The sequence below is a fragment of the Mustela erminea genome, chromosome 18 (assembly GCF_009829155.1).
Source record: "Mustela erminea isolate mMusErm1 chromosome 18, mMusErm1.Pri, whole genome shotgun sequence".
NCBI lineage: Eukaryota > Metazoa > Chordata > Mammalia > Carnivora > Mustelidae > Mustela > Mustela erminea.
The window spans coordinates 27,142,381-27,164,373 of NC_045631.1; the positions used below are offsets into that span (position 1 = coordinate 27,142,381).

Genomic DNA, 21,993 nt, shown 5'->3' on the forward strand with positions numbered 1-21,993 from the left:
AAAAATTTAAAAAAAAAAAAAAATGTGGCAAGTCCACAGGGAGGTGAGAATAAACAGCTTTGGGCTGTTCGTCCTCCGAGACAGGGCAACCCCTCATTCCTTCTGCCTGGAATGCCCTTCTGCCCCTTCTCCCATGTCCTCTGAGTATTTCATTATTTTCTAAGGCTTAGGCCAAAAATCCTTCACTTCATCGTGCCTTACCTGAGTTTTCCTTCCTCCAATCCTGGGCTCCCACAGTCCTGGTATATCCCTCTCTGCTGGCGATGGCTCCTCAGGCCAGATATTTAGGGCTGGATTTGGGCTTCTGGCACAGGGGAGATGTTTAATGCACGGAAGAGAACATTGCCAGAAGGTGAGGAAGACTTCATGGAGAGGTGCCCTAAGAAGATGGGAGACATTTCAAGAGCACAGGGGCAAAGGGCTGGGCTTGTGCAGGGAAGGGGGCACCATCCCCAGCTCAGGAAAAGATGTGAACTTATTCAGAGCAAGCAGCCCTGAGAGGAGGGTAGGTCCAGGAGGGCAGAGGTAGCTGGAAGACCTGGAAAGGAAAGGATCTGGTTCCTTAGAGAGTCTCCTTGGAGCCCCCAATCTGAAACTCCTCGCTTGCCTGGCCACAGTGCTGGGACAAGAGCCTGGGGCATATCCAGCCTTTCTCTGGGGGTCATGACCCCATCCCCACACCCCCCTCACCCTACAATGCCCCATCTTCTCTTCAGCCCCACCTAGGGGAGAGTCAGTGGAGCCAAGACCTGTGATAAGGCTGGAAGGCCAGGTGGCTCCCTGTGTGCCCTACTGAGGGCCGTTTTCAGTTCTTTCTTGGTTTGTTAGGGGGAAGAGTGGGAAGAGCTTCGACTGTGGGGTCAGAGGGAACTGATGTCCTTCTAGCTCTGCCATCCCTTAGCTGGGTCACCTTGGGCAAGTGGCCGCCCCTCTGAACAGAGTGTTTCCTCACCTGTAAAACAGTAATGAGAACATCCCCCTCTCCCCACCAGGTTGTCCTAAGTTTTAAGGAACCAATGCATTTACCAGAATGGTTATTCTCTTTATCCTCCCCAAGGGCCCAGGAGTAGACTGGTCCCTGGTACCCCCTGCCCTGCTCCGCCCTGCATGGTGGTTCCTGGTTTTCCCTGCATCACCCCCACCTTTTCTTTCCTTACACAGAGGCTGGGCCCTCGTCCTGGCAGAGCCTGAGCCTCAGGCTGGCTTGTGGCATCTGTATAGCTTGTCCTCAGGACCCGTCTCATGGCCCTGCATGCTGACTTCCCACGTGTTTTTCTAGACAATGCCTGTCTTCCAAACCTTCCGTACTCCCCCAACTCACTGGTGGGAACTTAGCTTTCCCAGGACTCCTCCCTTGGAGACATGCTGGGGAAGGTCCATTCAGCTTACTGTGTCTTCTCCCCCAGATGCCACACTGGCAGCTTCTTTCAGGATCTAGGGGTCAGACTCTGGCCTGGGTCCCAAGGCTTCACTTCAGAGGCTCAGAAGTTTCCTCCCCATCACAAAAAGGCACTGCTTCCTCTGCCTCCTTTAAGTCCCAGGCCAGGGCTGAGGGCTAACTTCCTTCTCCCCCATTGACAGAAACACTGAGGTTCAGAGAGCCCAGTGTGGGCTCCACAAACAGGAAAATTGAAGGACAAGCCCAGGGAAGCCGAACATGGAGCTTGCAACGGTTCATTCTAAATCACTTGTCTCTTCCTTCCTTTAGGTGGCTCCTCCCCAGAGGTCACTGGTCCTTCCCCGCAAGAAGGATTTGCATGAGAACCTTCACTGTCCACACACCAGAACTAGCCAGGCCTGCTTTTCACTGCGTGGGGAGCCAGAAGTCTCTCCCCCATGGTGAACAAAGCAGAGGCCATGAAGAGTTTAACTATTCTCGCTTTTACATGACTTAACAAATATATATTAAGCAGCTTCTACACTATTGTGTGCCGGGCTTCATCCTTGCTCTCTCAGAGGCACTGACCTCCTTGTTTTTGTTTTTGTTTTTTTTTAATTCTTTAAAAAAAACTAATATATAATTTGCATAGCATAAAATCCACCCTTTGAAGTGTAACAACTCCGTGGGTTTTAGTATACTCATAACATTGTACAGCAATCACCACTATCCAATTCCAGAACATTTCCATCATCCCCAAACCAAACCCTGACATAACAACAGTCACTGCCCCTGTCCCCAGCCCTTGGCATCCAATAATCTACTTTCTGTCTCTGTAGATTTGCCTATTCAGGACATTTCATATAAATGGAGTCATACAATTTGTGGGTTTTTTTGCGGCTGGCTTTTTTTTACGTAACATAGTGTTTTCAAGGCTCATCCACACTGTCGCATGTATCAGTGCTTTTATTCCTTTGTAAGGTTGAATAATACTCTGCTGTATGGATATACCATAGTATCTTCATCCATCTGTTCCTGGACATTTGGTTTGTTTCCACTTTTTGGTTATTGAGAATAATGCTGCTCTGGTCCTTCATGTGAAAGTCTTTATGTGGATGTGTGTTCCCATTTCTCTTGAGTAGATGCTCAGGAGTGGAGCTGCTGGGTCAAATGGTAACTGTTCAACTTTTTGAGAAACTGCCAAACTGTTTTCCAAAGTGGCTGCACCACTTTATACTCCCACCAGCAATTCCTTGTCATTTTTGGAATATTCCAGGCATGCTCCACCTCGCTCCCCCGTTTCTTGCTTGGAAAGGCTATCCTGTACCAAGTCGTGACCCATCTCCACAGCCTCCCTCCCCTCCTCTGATTGTGGCTGTCATGACTGACATCTGACACACTATGCAGTTTTTACTCTATTGTTTCCCCTCATTAGAGTGTGAACTTTGTTTTGTTCATTGTTTTGTTGCTAGCACAGTGCCCAGCACTTAGCACCCACTCAGCAAACGTTTGCTGAGTAACACATGAATGAAGACATGGATGGCACCAGGCTAGGCACACAGGCTAGAGTATGGTGAAGCCTCAGAAAGAAGTCCCAAGATCACCGAGTCTGGACTCTGCCTCCACCTGTCAAATCTGTCACTGTGGGTCAGCTCAGACCATTCACGCTCTTACCCTCACCAGCTAGGGTGAAGGGGGACTGAACCTCTCCCCTAAGCTAGACAGAAGGTGGGGGAGGCAAGTTTGTTCACCATGCAGTCATTACCTAATAGGCCCACCTGTCAGGACCCTGTTCGTAGACAAGGTAACTGCTTAGTCAAGGATTTGCAAGGTGGCAATTGGAGAGGGCAGTAGAAGTGATGTCAGTGCCCTGCATCGTCCCTGCTTGTCCCCCTCCAGGACCCAGTCTGCCTCAGACCCTGGATGTGAGAGCTACTTGACAGGAAAGGATGTTGACTTTTCTCATGCCAGGAATGAGGGACAGACCATCCCAGCTGCAGAGCTGACCCAGTGGGTCTTTTATAGCCTTGGCTGGCCTCTGGGAACAATAGGAATCCTTCAGTGGCAAGGGACAAAAATCCAGTTCAAGCTGAAAAGAAGGAACAGTTTAGTGGAGCCTATGGTACTTAGAAGTACAGGGGAGGGGGGCAGCCAGACTTCCGAATGCTGATAGCCAGGGACACATGTCCTGGGTTTGAACACTGTTGGTCTCCTTTCGTTTTTTTTCTTTGTATGTCAGTTTCATTCCTTCTTACCACACAAGGGCTTCTTCATGGGACAGGGAGCTTGGCTATGGAAATCAGCTTAGTGGCCCTGAGAACAACCCAGAGAAACAGTCTGGCTCAGCTGGGATCAAATGCTCACGTCCCTCATACACCTACACAGTTCATTTCCATCTGCCACTATTGCTGGTATGGTTACACTAGAAACCCAGGCAGGCTTGTTACTCTCTCACAGAATGCCTGCTAGGTGGTAGGTAATTTATAGTAGGATTTCTTTTAATCCACACAGCTGCCCTGCAGAAAGCTATGTTGATCAGGGCTGTTTTGGCTCCAACTGACAGAAGCCCAGTTCAAATTAGCTTAAGCCAAAAAAGAAATTTGCTGCTCACATAACTGATAAAAACAGGAGTGGACTTCAGGCATAACTGGATCCAGGGAGTCAGATTAGTCTGGGCTGTCTCTCACTATCTCCAGATTTTTAAAAAATTTATTTTGAGCGACACCTGGGTGGCTCAGTTGGTTAAGCATCTGCCTTCGGCTCAGGTCATAATCCCAGGGTCCTGGGATTGAGCCCCACGTTGGGCTTCCTACTCAGTGGGGAGTCTGCTTCTCCCTCTCCCTCTGTCCCTCCCCTGTACTCATACACACTGTCTGCTTTCAGATAAATAAAATCTTTTTTAAAAGGTTTATTTCTTTAAGTGATCTCCACATTCTGCATGGCACTCAAGCTCAGAACCCCAAGATCAAGAGACTGTTCTTCCAACTGAGCCAGTGGGGCAAGGGAGGGACATGTGGATGGCTCTGTTGGTTAAGCATCTGACTCTTGATTTCAGTTCATGATCTCAGAGTCATGAGCTGGAACCCCCTCACTGGGCTCCACTGAGCATTGAGCATGGAGCCTGCTTAAGTTTCTTTTTCTCCCTCTGCCCCTCCCTTCCCAGTGCATACATGCTCTCTTTCTCTCTCTAAAAAGAATTTTCTTAATTAAACGGGCAAAGGATCATGAATAAATAGTTCTCCAAAGAAGATAAATAACCAAAAAGCACATGAGAAAAAGCGCTCATTATTATTAATTATTAGGGAAATGCCTGTCAAAATCCTATTAGATACTACTTCATATCCGCTAGGATCACTAGAATTAAAAAACAGCCAAGTGTTGGCAAGGACATGGAGAAAATGGAGTGTTTGCATATCTGCTGGGAATCTCAAATGGTACAGCCACTGTATAAAATGGTTTTGCAGTCCTTCCAAAAACTAAAGAATTACCTTATGATCCAGGAATTCTACTCATAGGTATATACCCCTAAGAACTGAAAATAGGGACTCAAACAGATACTTGCATACCCATGTTCATTACAACATCCTTCACAATAGTTAAAATGCCTGAGTGTCCATCAACAGATGAATCTATAAATAAATCACGGGTCATATGTACAAGAGAATATTATCCAGCCATAAAAAGAAACGAAGTTCTGATGCCTGCTACAACATGGATAAAACTTGAAGGCATTATGCTAAGTGAAATAAGCTGAATACAAAGGGACAAATATTGTATGATTCCACTCACACAGAATATCTAGAATAGGAAAATTCTTAGAGACAGAAAAGAGGCTGGAGGTTACCAGGGGCTGAGGGAAGGGGAAAATGAGGGATTATTGCTTACTGGGTGCAGTTTCTGTTTAGGATGATGAAAATGTTTTGGAAATAGGTATTGCTGATGATTGCACAAAATGTGAATGTGTTTAATGTCACTGAACCATATAATCAGAAGTTAATAAAATGGTAAATTTTACATCATCTGTTTTACCATAATTAAAAATTTTTTACATGATTAGAAATTTTTATATTGTATATATCTTACCCCAGTTTAAAAAATAAATAAAGGGTCAGCACAGATGCAAGTTCATAAAATACCTTCAAGATGAACTTCAAAAAGGGTTCCTCTTCCCGTGGCTAAAACTGAGTAGAGTACCTTCATTTCAGCTCCCATTTAATCCCTCAACCTGTACGGTGCATCTGGGGAGGGAACAGCCTACACAACCATACACGGTGACAGCGTGCTTGACTTTAGACTTAATGTCTGCTTCTGGTTAGTCAAAATCATGTTGGGTCTGCGTTTTATCCATTGGGCTTGCCATCTCCCCCAGCTCTGTGATACCTACTGAACCAAGCCTATACCATCTTCCACACCACTGACTAAACAGTCAAACCAGGTAGAACTCTGTGGCTCATCAGTAGAGACCTCCTGCCAGATTTGTGTAACTGTCACTCGTCCTACCTGTGCCTCTGGAGAACTGGAGTGACCCCTCATGCTGTGTCCTGCCTCCTTCTTCACCAGTCTCCTCTGTGTTCTCCTACATTGTCCTCGAAGATTTCTTAAGAAGTAGATCAAAGGCTTTACTGCACTCTGGAGACAGGGTATGTCCTTCGTCTGGCACTCTGGACATCCTATTACAAAAGAAAATGAGATTATTTTGGCATGCCTGGATCTTGGAGGGAGGGGGATAATGTAGGGCAATGGTTTTCCAACTTGTGCATGCATGAGGATCTCCTGGCAGTGAGTGCTAGGCTCTGCCCAAAGAGTTCATATTCAGGAGGTCCAAGTGGGGCCCTCCAGCACTTGCATTTCTAGTAAGTTCCCAGTGAGGTTAAGGCTGCTGGTCCAAGGACCATATCTTGAAAACCACTGATGTGTGGAGACAAGAGCAAATACTTTGCAGTCAAGTAGTCCTTAACTTGTTTGAGCATCAGTTTCTTTGAAATCAAGATAATAATCTCACTTCCTGCAGTAGCTATAAATTACAGAGGGAATGCATGAAAACACACAGCTTAGTGCCTAGCACCTCAGGGATCAATAAGCATCGACTCCTAGTAATATGCCTAGTAACGAATCGGTGCCAGTTGCTCTTCTGAACCACTCACATACCATTGCTGGTCCGTCCATCTGCATACTGGAGTAGGGGTTGGTCAGTTCCTGGTCTTAGCTTTTCTTGGGTTCATCTGGGTAGTGGGTAGGTTTCAGAATTGGTTACTTGAAGGAAGTAGATGGCAGAATAAATAGAGTATAAATCCTTCAAGTGGGAAGAAGCAACCCTGGCTGAATTGGGGGGAAGACCCCTGTACCCACTGCTTTTCTTTTTTTTGCCTCTTAGCTAGTTACTTGTGATGCTGTCATAATCTTACTTTACATGGCCCATTCACAGACATCAGGTCAAGAAATGGGTGCCCAGCAAGATGGCAGAGAAGTAGCAGGCTGAGACTACTTCAGCTAGCAGGAGATCAGCTAGATAGCTTATCTAAAGATTGCAAACACCTACAAATCCATCGGCAGATCGAAGAGAAGAAGAACAGCAATTCTGGAAACAGAAAAACAACCACTTTCTGAAAGGTAGGACTGGCGGAGACGTGAATCCAAAGTGACGGGAAGATAGACCCCGGGGGGAGGGGCTGGCTCCCGGCAAGCGGTGGAGCAACGGAGCACAAAATCGGAACTTTTAAAAGTCTGTTCCACTGAGGGACATCGCTCCAGAGGCTAAACCGGGGCGAAGCCCACGCGGGGTCAGTGTGGCCTCAGGTCCCGCAGTGTTACAGAAGGATCGGGGGTGTCTGAGTGTCCCAGAGCTTGCGGGTATTGGAACGAGAAAACCAGCTACAGAGACAGAGCTGACAGTAAGCTCACAGCTCGGTGTTACCTTGAACCAGCCACAGGCTCGGTGAGCTCGGAGTGCGGCCGGAGGTCAGGCAGACGGGAGTAACTGGGCGCTGTTCTCTGAGGGCGCACTGAGGAGTGGGGCCCGGGCTCTCGGCTCCTCTGGGCGGAGACCAGGAGGCCGCCATTTGTATTCCCGTCCTCCGGAACTCTACGGAAAGCGCTCAGGGAACAAAGCTCTCAGGGAACAAAAGCTCCTGAAAGCAAACCTGAGCGGATTACTCAGCCAGGCCCCTGCTAAGGGCGGTGCAATTCCACCTGGGGCAAAGACACTTGAGAATCACTACACCAGGTCCCTCCCCCAGAAGATCAACAAGAAATCCAGCCAAGACCAAGTTCACCTACCAAGAAGTGCGGTTTCAATACCAAGGAGAGCAGCAGAATTCCAGAGGAGGAGAAAGCAAAGCACAGAACTCAAGAAATGGGTGCCCAGCCTAGCCTGGCTCCCAGGCAGGGCAAACCTCTGCCCTGGATGCATGGGACTCCCAATGCAGCCCCCCAGGTGCAGGCTGGCTGCACCCACACATCCTCATTCCTGCCACACCTCAGATGCTAGGCCTGAGAGGCCCCTCCCACTGCTTCATCCCCCCCTCTCCCAGGCCCTAAAAGATGTCCAAGAGCTCCAAGCACCACAGAGGTAGAGCCTGCCCTGGGATGCCCTTCTTCTCAATACCCGCTGCAGGTAAGATGCTGCAGTGGTGCTGGGGCTGGACTGCTTATCCATGTAACTACAGATATGTTCATGAAGCTCCTGGTACCACACATGGTTTCCTCCTCTGTCAGATTGAAGCTAATGATCTTACGTGCCTCAGAATTGCCAAGATTAGGTGGGATATTTTATGGCTAGTGTTTAGGACAGATCCTGACACATAGGAAACCCTTAATATTTACTTTTATTACTACTAGTTTCTGGGCTAGTGTTTTCTCAAACTATTTGGCATTTCAGCTTCTGTAGTAGGTTCAATAACGTGTCCCCCTCCCTAAGATATATGAAGTTCTATCCCCTGGTACCTGTGAATAGCAGCTTATTTGGACAGGCTCAGTTAAGGATCTCAAAGTGACATCATCCTGGATTTAGAGTGAGCCCTAAATCTAATGACTGGTGGCCTCACAAGGGAAAGGACACAAAGGGAGACACATGGGCTAGAAGGCCATATGAAGATTAGATTTGCCACAAGCCAAAGAACTGGAGCCACCAGAAGCTGGAATGAGGAAGGAAAGATTCTCCTTTAGAATTTTTCAGAAGGAATGTGGCTCTACTAGCAACTTGTGTGGCTCTACTACACAACTGTGAGAATAAAAGGACTATAGTTTGAGCCAGCAAGTCTGTGATGAGTTGTCATGGCAGCCCTGGGAAATGAATACAACTTTTTTTCTGATTGTCCAGAGACCCTGCCCAGGGCTCACTCCCTCTTGTAAAGATTTGTTCACGTTTCTCTCTGCTCTTAGCAGAAACTCCTACCAATTAGGGAAATCTACCTTGGTGTTAAGTTGGGGCAGGGGGAAGGATAATTTAGCTAAAAAGTCTTTCCCTTGGGGGGAGAAGTTAGATGGTGGAGAAGTAGGAGACCTAAATATCATCAGGTCCCAGGAGTTCAGCTAGATAGTTATCAGACCATTCTGAACACCTACAAACTCAATAGGAGATCGGAGAGAAAAATAACAGCAATTCCCGGAACAGAAAAGCAACCACTTCTGGAAGGTAGGATGTATGAAGTGAATCTGAGGTGATATATGGGAAGACAGACTGCTGGGAGATGGGGCTGGCTCCCGGCAAGTGGTAGAGCAGCAGAGTACAAAATCAGAACTTTTAGAAGTCTGCTCCACTGAGGGACGTCACTCCATAGTCTAAGAAGGGGGTGGAACCCTTGTGGAGACAGTGTGGTCTCAGGACCCTCAGGGTAAGAGAATCACCAGGAGTAACTGAGTGTGGCAGAGCTGCCAGGTTTTGAAGCGGGGAAGCCAGCTCTAGAGACAGAGCTGAGGAGTGGGCTTTCAGCTCAGCGTTACCTTAAACTATGATCTGAGGCACAGTTGGGCCACTATTCTTTGAGCAGGAACCCCACAAGTGCCAGATCTGGGAAAACCCCCCACTTCCTCCTCTGGGAGGAGTGGTGTGGGAGCATGCTGCTGGAATCTTCCAGATTTAGAGACTCTAAATGGGGCCATGTGCCAGAGATAGAAGTGCTCAGTCACAAGCCGGTGAGCACGGAGTACGGCTGGAGACCAGGAAGATGGGAGGGATTGACTTCTTTTCTCTTAGGATGCACTGAGGAGTGGGGGTCCGAGCTCTCAGCTCTTACGGGGTCAAAGACTGGGAGACCACCATCTTCATTCCCATCTTCCAAAGCTGTACAGAAAGCGTTCAGGGAATAAAAGCTCCTAAGGGCAAACCCAAGCAGATTACTTAGCATGGCCCCTGGAAAAGGAGGTGCAATTCCACCTTAGGTAGACATTTGAGAATGCAACAGGCCCGCTCCCCCAGAAGATCATCAGGAACATCCAGCCAAGACCAAGTTCACGGATCAATGAGAACTGCAGAACTCCAGAGCTAAGGGAACGCACCACATAGAATTCATGGCTTTTTTTTTTTTTTTTTTTTTTTTTACTATGTTAGGTTAGTCTTTCAAACTTAAATATTTTAAATTTTATCTTTTCTTATTCTATTTTTCAAATTTTTCCTCATTCTCATTTTGGCCTTTTTAAACTATTTTATCTTATCAATACGTTTTTAAATAATCTTTTTAGATTTTCATTGTTATAGTCATATTCTACCCCCTCATTGTATTTAACCTTATTTTTTGTATACATAGAGGTTTTTCTTTAAAATTTTGGGATATAGTTTCTTTTAAAAGATCAAAATATACCCAAAATCTAACACATGGCTTTGTTCTAGTCTTCAGCCTGATCACATTCTTTCTGCCTTTTTTTTTCTTTTTTCAACCAACTTCTTTTTATTTATTTATTTGATAGACAGAGATCACAAGTAGGCAGAGAGGCAGGCAGAGAGAGAGAGGGGGAAGCCAGCTCCCTGACGAGCAGAGAGCCCAAATGTGGGGCTCAATCCCTGGACCCCGGGATCATGACCTGAGCTGAAGGCAGAGGCTTTAACCCACTGAGCCACCCAGGCACCCCTCAACCAACTTCTTATCAATTTCTCTTTTAGAATCCTTTTTAATTTTCATCTTTACAGTCATAGTCCATTTCTACATAGTGTTTAGCCTTATTTTTCTTTGTGCGTGTATATGTTTCTCTTTCTTTAAAATTATGGAAGGCAGTTTTTTATAACAGACTAAAAGACACCTAAAATCAAATGTGTGGCTCTGTTCTATTCACCAGACTAATCATATTGTTTTTCTTTCTTTTTTTTTTTCCCTCTCCTTTCTTCTCTTCCCGGTTTTGGGTCTCTTCTGATTTGGTTAGTGTATATTTTTCTGGGGTCATTGCTACCCTTTTTATACTTCATTCTCTCATTCATCTATCCTTATCTGGATAAAAAGACAAGGCAGAAAAACTCACCTCAAAAAAAGAACAAGAGGCAGTACTGAGGGCCAGGGACCTAACTGATATGGACATTAATAAGATGTCAGAACTAGAGTTCAGAATGATGGTTGTCAAGGTGCTAGCTGGACTCAAAAAAAAGAGAGAAGATATTAGAGAATCCCTTTCTGGAGATATAAAATCCTTCTTTTTGAGAAATAAAAGAACTAAAATCCAACCAAGTAGAAATCAAAAAGCTATGAATGAGATGCAATAAAAATTGGAGGCTCTGAACACTACGATAAATGAGGCAGAAGAGAGAATTAGTGATATAGAAGACCAAATGACAGAGAATAAAGAAGCTGAGAAAAAGATAAAAAACTACTGGACCACGAGGGGAGAATTCGAGAGATAAGTGATACTATAAGATGAAAACAATATTGGAATAATTGGGATCCCAGAAAAAGAAGAGAAAGGGGGCAGAGGGTATATTGGAACAAATTATAGCAAAGAATTCCCCAAATTTGGCAAAGGGAACAAGCATCAAAATCCAGGAGGCCCAGAGAACCCCCCCTCAAAATCAATAAAAATAGGTCAATCTAATAGTAAATCTAATATTCATCTAATAGTAAAGCTTACAAGTGTCAGTGACAAAAAGAAAATCCTGAAAGCAGCTTGGGATAAGCAGTCTGTAACATACAACGGTAGAAATATTAGATTGGCAGCAGACCTATCCAAAGAGACCAGGCAGGCCAGAAGGGCCTGGCATGGTATATACAGAGCAACAATCGAGAAAAATATGCAGCCAAGAATACTATAACCAGTTAGGTGGTCATTGAAAATAGAAGGAGAGATAGAAACTTCCAGGACAAACAAAAACTAAACGAATTTGCAAACACCAAACCAACCCTACAGGAAATATTGAAAGGGGTCCCCAAGCAAAGAGAGAGCCTAAAAGTAACAGATCGGAAAGGAACAGAGACAACAGTAACAGTAACAGTCACCTTATAGGCAATACAATGGCACTAAATTCATACCTTTCAATAGTTACCATGAATGAAAATGGGCTAAATGCCTTGGCAAAAGATACAGGGGATCAGAATGGATTAAAAAAAAAAAACAAAACAAAACACACAAGACCCATTGATATGCTATCTACAAGAAAGTCATTGTATACCCAAAGACACCTCCAGATTTAAAGTGAGGGGGTGGAAAACAATTTACCATGCAAATAAACATCAAAAGAAAGCTGGGGTGGCAATCCTTAGATCCAATAAATTAGGTTTTAACCAAAGACTATAATAAGAGATGAGGAAGGACACTATATCAAACATAAAGACTCTGTGCAACAGTATTTAAAGATCTAACAAATTTCAATATCTATGCCCCAACATTGGAGCAGCCAATTATATAAACCAATTAATAACAAAATAAAATAAATATATTCACAAAATACAATAACAGTATGGGACTTTATACCCCCTCACCAAAATGGACAGATCAATTAAACAAATGATCAGCAAAGAAATAAATGCTTTAAATGACACACTGGACCAGAGGGACATCAGAGATATATTCAGAACATTCCATCCCAAAGCAACAGAATACACATTCTTCTCTAGTGCACACTGAATGTTGTGCAGAATAGATCACATCCTGGGTCAAAATCAGGTCTCAGCCAGTACCAAAAGTCTGGGGTCATTCCCTGCATATTTTCAGACCATAATGCTTTGAAACTGGAACTCAAGCACAATACGAAAGGTAGAAAGAACTCAAATACATGGAGGCAGAAGAGCATCCTACTAAAGAATGAATGGGTCAACTAGGAAATTAAAGAAGAATTTAAAAATTCCTGGAAACAAAAGAAAATGAAAACACAACGGTTCAAAATCGTTGGTACAGGGGCGCCTGGGTGGCTCAGTAGGTTAAGCCGCTGCCTTTGGCTCAGGTCATGATCCCAGAGTCCTGGGATCGAGCCCTGCATTGGGCTCTCTCCTCAGCATGGAGTCTGCTTCCTCCAGATGTTGGTGAGGATGCGGGGAAAGGGGAACCCTCCTACACTGTTGGTGGGAATGCAAGCTGGTGCAGCCACTTTGGAAAACAGCACGGAGGCTCCTCAGAAAGTTAGAAATAGAGCTCTGCTACAACCCAGCATTCGCATTACTGGGTATTTACCCTAAAGATACAAATGTAGTGATCCGAAGGGGCACATGCACCTGAATGTTTATAGCAGCTATGTCCACAATAGCCAAACTATGGAAAGAGCCTAGATGTCCATCCACAGATGAATGGATAAAGAAGATGTGGTATATATACACAATGGAATACTATGCAGCTATCAAAAGAAATGAAATTTTGCCATTTGGAATGATGTGGATGGAATTAGAGGGTATTATGCCAAGTGAAATAAATCAACAAGGGAAAGACAATTATCATATGATCTCTCTGATACGAGGAATTTGAGAGGCAGGGTGGGGGTTCATGGCGGGAAAGGAAGGAAAAAATGAAATGTGTTGGGACCGGCATGGGAGGGGATAGGGTGGTTGGGTGATGGACATTTGGGAGGATATGTGCTATCGCTATTGCTGTGACTTGTGTAAGGGTGATGATTCACAGACCTGTATGCCTGAAGCAAATAATACATTATATGTTAATTTAAAAATATATAAATAAAAAGTCTTTCTCTCTTAGCATTAAAAACTTTCCCTCACATACCTGCATTGCAAATGAAGCCTTCTTGTTGGAATGTGGGTCTAGATTTTCAAGGCCTTCTTGGTGTCTCTGGCTGGGCTGGCTCATTCAGCAGAGGACTCTTCTGCCAAAATACTGACCATACCAAAAAGATCATGAGACCCCTCTCGGTCGTGCTTGGTTTGTGGAGCAGACTTGCCACATCATTGTCCAAATAAGAGTTTATTGACTTAAGGGATGAGGGAGGGAGTTTTACTAATGTCCCTACTCTGCCCTAGTCCTAGAAAATTCCATGAGAAGTGAAAACATGTCCATACACAGAGTTGTACACAAATGTCATTTACAATAGCTAAATCTAGAAACAATACAAATGCCCATCAAAATCTGAGTGAATGAACAAATGGTATATCCATACAATGGAATACTATTCAGCAATAAAAAAGACTGATCTAACCACTGGTATAGACAAATCTCAAAGTCATGCTGAAAGAAGGCAGACACAAAATAATACATAATATTCTATTCCATTTACATGTAATTCTAGAGAATACAAATTAATCTACTGTAACAGAAAGACCAGAAACTACCTGGGGCTGGGGTAGAGAGAAGATTGGCTGAAAAGGGATACAAGGGTGCTCTTGAAGCTGACAGAAATACTTTGCAGCTTGACCATGGTCGAGGTTACACTGATGTATACTTTTGTCAGAATTCATCAAATTGATAGTTTAAATGGGTTCAGTTTACTGTATGTAAACTATATCTCAATAAACTTAATTAGGAAGAAAATTCTAAGGGTACCTGAATGGCTCAGTCAATTAAGCAGTCTGCTCTTGACTCTGGCTGGGGTCGTGATCTTGGGGTCCTGAGATTGAGCCCCCTGTTGGGCTCTGCGCTCAACAGGGAGTCTCCTGGAGGATTCTCTCCCTCTCCCCGTACCCCTTCCCCTGCCTGCTTGCATTCAATACCCCTCTCTCTCTCAAATGCAAAAAAAAGGAAAAATTTGTGAAGCTGTGGACCTTAAGTACTACATCCTTTACTTCAATAAGATATGTGTCTTACATGTGAAGTCTATCTGAAAACTCATTCAGACAACAGCTAAGTATTAAACAGCAGCCCAGTGTGGGCACTGGTTGGCACTGGTGAGTCTATAAGGCAGGTTGTACCCTCAGGAAGCCCAAGGCTATAACACAGCTCCCCGAGTTTTCAAAGAGATACAAGCTAGGATGAAAAAGATATGCTAGGGCACCTGGGTGGCTCAGTGGGTTAAGCCGCTGCCTTCGGCTCAGGTCATGATCTCAGGGTCCTGGGGTCGAGTCCCGCATCGGGCTCTCTGCTCGGCAGGGAGCCTGCTTCCCTCTCTTTCTCTCTCTCTCTGCCTGCCTCTCCATCGACTTGTGATCTCTCTCTGTCAAATAAATAGATAGAATCTTAAAAAAAAAAAAAAAAAGATATGCCAAAGGGAAAGAATAAGAATTGGTGTCCCTGGTGCTTCCGTGCCTAAGATGCTTATAACAAGTATTACAGATGTCGGGTCCCCATTCCTGACTTATTCAGAATTGCTGAAAAGGCCCGAGAATCTTTATTTTTAGTAAGTATCCTAGGTAAATCTCCACATCAGGTAAATTCAGAAAAAGTGCTTGACTTGATCTCCATTTCAGGCATAGGTAGGAATCACTGTCTTCAGCAATCAGAAGACTTTGAACTAGAAGGGCATGTGAAGGGCAACCCACTCATTTACCCCTGACTAATGAGAATCCACCAACTCCTTCCTCTCCATTCCTACAGTCTCAGCTTGTCTGCCAGTTTCCTATCTACTTAACTCTCTCTCCCTTCAGAAGTTCTTGGCTTTTTGGTCCAACCTGGGAAAAACAGAAAAAAGTTCCCTGTACCCAATTCCCACCATATTTCAGAAGGGTAAAGGTTTTTACTAAGCAGTTCTGCAACTTGGATCAAATATATTGGTCCTTTGATTAGTGTTTCTGCTCCTCGGGCCTGAGAATTCAATGCTAAGCTTTGAAACCCAGTGAACACATTCCCCATGCTGAGAATGGTGGGTGCGAGGGTGTGCATGTGGTCACTTTCTACTCTGCAGGCAACCATTTTGTTTTCATGGGTAATGCCCCAGCGCAACAGGAGGATGTATGGTGGCAGTGGGGATAAAACACTCAGAAAAGGTCTATGTCACAGCTAAAGATCACTCACTATCTCAGAGGCAGCAGCTAGATGCCCTTCCCAAAGCTGGCTAGGTTCCTCCCTAGGAGGCCAGGCCTTTGGGCAGAAGGCAAGAGTTTAGTCCTTAGTGGCTATCCTTCCTTCTGGAAGAGGTAGACTGTCCTGTCTTTAAGAACATGCCATGGTGACCATATTTTAAAATCCCAAATCAAGACATTATACCTGATTTTTTAAAAAAAAATCTGTGGATTTATTGATGTGAAAAGCCCCTTAAAAGTATATAAATTAGGGGCACCTGGGTGGCTCAGTGGTTAAAGCCTCTGCCTTCAGCTCAGGTCATGATCCCAGGGTCCTGGAATCGAGCCCCAAAAGGGCTCTCTGCTCAGTGGGGAGCCCGCTTCCCCCTCTCTGTCTCTGCCTGCCTCTCTGCCTACGTGTGATCTCTGTCAAATAAATAAATAAATAAAATCTTTTTTTAAAAAACAAAGTATATAAATTAAATAAATAAAGATTTTAAAAAGGTATATAAATCAAGTCATAGTTACATACTGAATAACTTATATTTCTGGAAAGGAATGCAATCAAAGCAGATAATATCCTGAAAAATCTAGGCCAGTGGTTCTAAACAGGGTGATTTTGGACTCCCAAAGGACATTTGGCAATACTCGGAGACATTTTTGGCTTTTACCTCAGGTATGGGTGAGACCAGGAATGCTGCTCCTACAATGCACAGGACAGCCCCACAACAAAGAATCCTCCAGCCCTAAAGGTCAGCCTGTGTCCAAGGTCGAGAAACACTGCTCTAGGCTCTCTGGTGCTGTACCTGTGGACCCCACAGTGTTGGCCCTGGCATCGGTTTTTATCCTACCTACTTTGGTCCTGGTCTTGACGTTGTCATCAGAGGGGAGAGGCTTGGGACCCCTCTGCTCTTTTCTGCTTCCTCCTTTGTCGGCAGAAGGAGACAACTGCCTTTGAAGAGGTGCCCAGGTACCCACCCAAGCATGATAAAGGCAGGCAAGGTCTTGAGTCAGTATCTCATCTCATCTTCCATGATAGAGTGTCCAGAACAGAGACCAGCCACAGCAACAGGGAGGATCACTGGATTTGAAGGGGAACATGTGGGTTCTAGTTCTGGTTGACTCTGCCTTCTGACTTGGTCACTTAACCTCTATACCCCAGTATTTTCAGTTCCTCCTTTGAGCACTGGTGCCTGCTCTTGCCTTCTTCAGAGGGTTGCTCTGAGGGTCAGGGGAAGTGAAGGGCATGGCTGGGTTTTGGAAAACTTGAAGGCCAAGCAGCACCAACCAACAGAGTAGTCTTCTGTGTGTGGACATAGCGTTTCCCCCAGGTGGCCAGCAAGAGAAGGGAGGATAATCCTTATGGGGTCACAAACAGCCAGGTATGGTTGGAACATGGAGGAGGAGATCAGGAGTGGCGGGCAACATGGTTCTGGGTAGCACATGGAGACTTCCTTTGAGGATCCTGCTTTCTTTTGTAATTCTCACACACAAGAGGTAGGAACTATACAGCTGTGTAGATGTCCAGAAGTTTTTAGGGGCACCTGGATGGTTTGGTTGGTTGAGCATCTGCCTTCAACTCAGGTCATGATCCCAGGGTCCTGGGATGGAGCCCCACATCAGGCTCCCTGCTCAGCGGGGAGTTTGCTTCTCCCTCTCCCTCTGTGATCTCTCTCACTCTCACTGTCTCTCAAATAAATAAATAAAAATCTTTAAAAACATAACAAGTCCAGAAGTTTTTAGGAATTGAAGAGTTTGGAAAAACATTTTCCCACTTACAAAACTTTTCTAATTTCTCTTCATCCACAATCTTTGGCTATGGTTTTCTTTTCATGCATGTGTGTGGGAGAGATCATCTAGTTTTTTCCCACCAATTTTTGTTGTTAGATATTTAATTTTGTTCCCAATTAATGTTTATTACTGGACATTTCAGTTATTCCAAATTTGTGCTAATATATACAACATAGAAAATAAATAGCTACAAAAGAATTAGAAATTTAAAAGTAGATTTAGGGGCACTTGGGTGGCTTAGTTTTTGGCTCAGGTCATGATCTCAGAGTTGTGAGACCAAGCCCCATGTCAGGCTCTGTGCTCAGTGTGGAGTCTCGTCAAGACTCTCTCTCTTCCTCTCCTCTCCCTCTGCCCCTTGGCCCCTCTGCCCACTTGTACTCATAAATAAACAAATAAAATCTTTTCAAGAAGCCATCTAAAAAATAAATAAAGGGACACTTGGGTGCCTTAGTCGGTTGAGTGTCTGCCTTTGGCTCAGGTCATGACCCCAGGGTGCTGGGATCAAGTCCCACATCAGGCTCTCTGCTCAGTGGGAAGCCTGCTTCTCCCTGTCCCACTCCCTCTGCTTGTATTCCCTCTCTCATCTTCTCTCTCTCTCTGTGTCAAATAAATAAATAAGATCTTTAAAAAATAAAATAAACAAATAAGTAAATAATAAAATAGATTTAAAACACCTTGAAAAGATAGAAATGCTTAAAGATAGCTAAAGTTGCAAAATTACTTCAAAAGGAACTAAATATATGAATACTTCCAAAACACCAGCTGTGGGTGTAAGTGGTCATCAACTTAGTGGGCCAACTACACAGAGCCTGCTGCAACATCTCTTTCCCCAGGCTAACCTCCTACAGCACATGTGACCTGACCCCTTGCACTACATGGGGGATAGGGGTGCCCACCTCTGCACAGCTGAAAATCTAGCAATAGCTTTTGCCTCCCCCCAAAACTTAACTATTAATAACTTACTATTGGCCAGAAACCTTACTGATAACATAATCAGTTAACACATATATCTTTAAAGATTTTATTTATTTATTAGAGAGAGAGGGAGGGAGAGGGAGCACAAGCAGGGGGAGGGGTAGAGGGAGAAGGAGAAGCAGCTCAGCTGGTTGAGCGTCTGACTCTTGGTTTTTGCTAAGGTCATGATCTCTGGGTTAAGGGATCAAGCCCCACATTGGGCTCTGCACTCAGCAGGAGTCTGCTTGGATCTCTCTCTCATCCCCTCTCTCTCTCTCTGCTCACATGTTCATGTGCTCTCTCTCTCTCAGATAAATAAATCTTCTTTAAAAAGTGGATATGGGTGCCTGGGTCGCCCAGTGATTTAAGCATCTGCCTTTGGCTCAGGTCATGATCCCAGGGTTCTGGGATTGAGTTCCAAATTGAGCTCGCTGCTCAGTAGGGAAGTCTGCTTCTCCCTCTCCCTCTGCTGCTCGAGCGCGCATTCTCTCTCTCTGTCAAATAAATAAATAAAATCTTTTAAAACATAAAAATAAATTTTAAAAGGTGTATAATAGGGTTTAGGTTATGTTGTTGCTTTCAGTAAGGGAACTTATATCAAGCATTTAGCATCCTGGCATATGATAAGTATTTACAGTTAGCTATTAGTTATCATTATTTTTCCTATTTCTTTTATTAAAATAGCAATACATACTCTTTATAGAAAAATTTACATGCAAACCAAAGAAAAATGTAAGCCAAAAAAGTAAAGAAAAACATCTACAATCTTACCCTGAGACAACTACCAATCACACCTGGCTGTGGGTTGCTATAGATAGAATTAATTGGTTACAAAATTCCAATCACACCATACATACACTATAAGTGGCCATAATTTAATTAAATAATATTCCTGCTGTTCCAACTCTTTGCTCTTAAAAGTAGTCAAGAGCATAAATAATGGATTAAAATTAGGGAAAAAAAAGAAAATCCTGTAAAATTATAAAAATTGGGCACCAATGCTTAAAGTTACACAAATGGTGTTCATCAAAACAACCCTCATCTGAAGAGCCAAGGACTGACTTTTCTAGATCTGTTTTGCTTCATAATTTTAAAAAATATATTTTTTTAAAATAAAGGGAAAGAAAGGTAATCTGACAAAATATTGACAGTGGTTATCTCTTTGGTTTCCTTCACATCAGGCTGTAACTGCCAGATGCTCTACAAGGAGGATACTTGACTCTACAGCAGAAGGAGTAGAATCCAGGATGATGGCAGGGCTGTCTTCAGCCTCTCAGCTGGGCCCCTGGGCCCCTGGGCTCCTAAGTGAGTCTGAGACAGAGCCCCCCAGGACAAGCCTGCTGGGTGGGTGAAGGCTCCAGTGGTGTGTCGGGGCTTGCTGCTAAATTTTAGTCACTGTGCAAAAGAGGGAAGGATGATATAGAAGGCTAGCACTATTGCCCTTTCTAGAAGCCCAAAGAAACCAGAACGCCTGCCTCTCTTATTTGGTGGCCCTTCCTCATTTACTGGAGCCAGCTCATCTGATCCTCCTACAGTCTGGGAAACAGGTAGACACCTCTCCTCTGTGCTTGATCTGCTCTTCCTAAGGTCCCCAGTGACCTTGAATTGTCCTCCTCCCCTAATCATTTACATCCTCCTCTTTGACATTCTTTCTAGTATTTTACACTGCTGACCACTCCTTTACTTTGAAAAAGTTATTTTTCTGCCAGGAGTGCACTCTGTCTTGGCCAACTCTAACAGACTCTTATTAGGTTGCATCACTGGTGTCCTTTCTTCTTTTCCACACCTTCCAGACTCTCTTTTTGGTCTCCTTCTTCTATGAATTCTCCCTTAGTGAGCTCATCAACTACCAATATAAAGCCCCAACCACACATTGATGTGTTCTAGATCCTCAATTCCTGTATTTCCAACTTCAGGCTTGTCATGACTGAACGAACCTCTGGCTGGCTGAAGCAGAGAGGGGATGTATTGGAAGGATGAATCCACTCACCAGGTTACAGGGAAGACTGAAGATCCAGGCTTAGAAGTGATGGAGGCTAGAGCAGTTGTGGGGAGCCAAACAGAGGGTGCAGGAGCATAACTCCTTCAGGGCATGAGGACTGAAGAATGTAGTTGGCATAAGAATGCTACCTACTGAGGTAGAGCAAGATGGCAGAGGAGTAGGAGACCTAAATTTCGTTGGGTCCAGAATTCAGCTAGTTATCAAACCATTCTGAACACCTACAAACTCAACAGGAGATCAAAGAGAAGAAGAGCAGCAATTCTAGGAACAGAGAAGTGACCACTGTTTGGAAGGTAGGACATCCAGAGTAGTGAATCCAAAGTGATATATGGGAAGGGGGGGGCAGGGGTTGACCCCCAGCAAGTGGTAGAGCAGCAGAGCAAAAAATCAGAACTTTTAGAAGTTTGCTCCACTAAGGGATGTTGCTCCAGAGGCTAAGCTGGGGGTGGAGCCCTCACGGGGACAGTGTGGTCTCAGGCCTTTTGAGTCACAGAAAGACCAGGGTTACCTGTGTGTGGCAGAGCTCCCAGGTGTCAGAGTGAGGAAGCCAGGTACAGAGATGGAGCCGAGGAGTGGGCTCTCAGCTCGGGGTTACCTTAAACTGGGATCCAAGGCACATTCAAGCCACTTCTGTTTGAGCAAGGACCCCACAAGTAGCAGATCTGGGGAAACCAATGCTTCCTCCACCGGAGGAGTGGCACAAGTGCACACTGCAGAAATCTGCTGGGTTGGAGACTCCAAACTGGGCTATGTGCCAGAGATAGAAATGCTCAGTCACAGGCTGGGTAAGCACAGAGTGTGGCCAGAGACCAGGGACACGGGGGGTGGGGACTGACTGCTTTTCTCTGAGAGTGCACCGAGGAGTGGGGCCCCAAGCTCTCAGCACCTACAGGGCCAGAGATTGGGAGGCCGCCATCCTCATTCCCGTCCTCCAAAGCTGTATGGAAAGCTTTCAGGGAACAAACACTGCCAAGAGCAAACCCGAGCAGATTACTTAGCCTGGCCCCTGGCAAGGACAGTGCAATTCTGCCTTGGGCAAAGACATTTGAGACTCACTGCAACAGGCCCCTCCCCCAGAAGATTAGCAAGAACACCCAGCCAAGAACAAGTTCACCAATCAATGAGAACTACAGAACTCCAAGCTAGGGGAATGCACCACATAGGATTCATGGCTTTTTCCCCATGATACATTAGTCTTTTCAAGTTAAATTGTTAAAATTTTATTTTTTTCATATTCTATATTTTAAAATTTTTCCTCTTTCCTATTTTACCTTTTTAAAAAACTATTTTATCCTATCAATACATTTTTAAAAAGTCTTTTAAAATTTTCATTAGTATAATCATATTCTATCACTTCATTGTATTTAACCTTACTTTTTGTAGACTTATAAGTTGTTCATTCTTTAAAATTTTGGGGATATAGTTTCTTCCAAAAACCAAAATATACCCTAAATCTAGCATATAGCTTTGTTCTAGTCTGAGCCTGATCATAGTTTCTCTTTTTTCCTCTGTTTTTCTTTTGCCAACCAACTTCTTATCAATTCCTTTTTTAGAATCTTTTTCAATATTCATCTTTA

The 21,993-nt window shown here is 44.4% G+C and overlaps 1 long non-coding RNA gene across 1 annotated transcript; it reads right to left on the bottom strand.

Moving 5' to 3' along the window:
* Positions 1–29: 29 nt before the first annotated feature.
* Positions 30–13,795, bottom strand: LOC116577482. The gene is made up of 3 exons (XR_004280516.1): positions 13,505–13,795; positions 5,879–6,048; positions 30–379 (listed from the first exon to the last, which is right to left on the bottom strand). It is a non-coding gene; the product is annotated as an uncharacterized LOC116577482 (long non-coding RNA).
* Between the last annotated feature and the right edge of the window lie 8,198 nt (positions 13,796–21,993).